Consider the following 640-nt stretch of genomic DNA (forward strand, 5'->3'; position numbering starts at 1 on the left):
TTTAATGGCCGCCTGGCTGTCCGAGAAAATATTAATCGTAGTCTTCGTTACGGCATGTGTACTAAGGTACACAGCCACCTCTTTTATGGCTAAAACTTCTGCCTGATAGACACTGCAGTGGTCCGGAATTCGGACGGATAGTTCCAGTCCTAGTTCCTTAGAGAAAACTCCGTAGCCAACCCTATTGTCTAGCTTGGATCCAGCTGTGTAAAAATTCAATTCCCCCCGTCTCCATGGTCTTGGCGTTTGCCATTCTCCTCTAGACGGGATGCTCGTCTTAAAGAGCCTATTGAAGATTGGTTTGGGAGCGGAGTAGTCGACTTCTTGGTTGTAACTACCCAGAGTGTGAAGTATGGAAGCGTGACCAAACCGCCGATCCTTCCATAGCACCATACTTCTTAGTTTGAGCGCTGAATCGGCGGCCGCGTATTTTCCCACCAGGTTTATTGCGGGTAAATTGGTAATCACCTCCAGCGCCTTATTTGGGGTGGTCCTTAAGGCACCCGAAATGCATAGAAACGCTGTTCTTTGGACCTTACTCAATAGTTTTAGGTAACTTGCCTTTTGAGTTGCTGGCCACCATACAAGTATTCCATATAAGAGTATTGGCCTGACCACCGAGGTGTATAGCCAGTGTGTA

This window comes from Rhagoletis pomonella, unplaced genomic scaffold (assembly GCF_013731165.1).
Source record: "Rhagoletis pomonella isolate Grant_MI unplaced genomic scaffold, Rhpom_1.0 Rhpom_scaffold_00003, whole genome shotgun sequence".
In the NCBI taxonomy this organism is placed as follows: Eukaryota; Metazoa; Arthropoda; class Insecta; order Diptera; family Tephritidae; genus Rhagoletis; species Rhagoletis pomonella.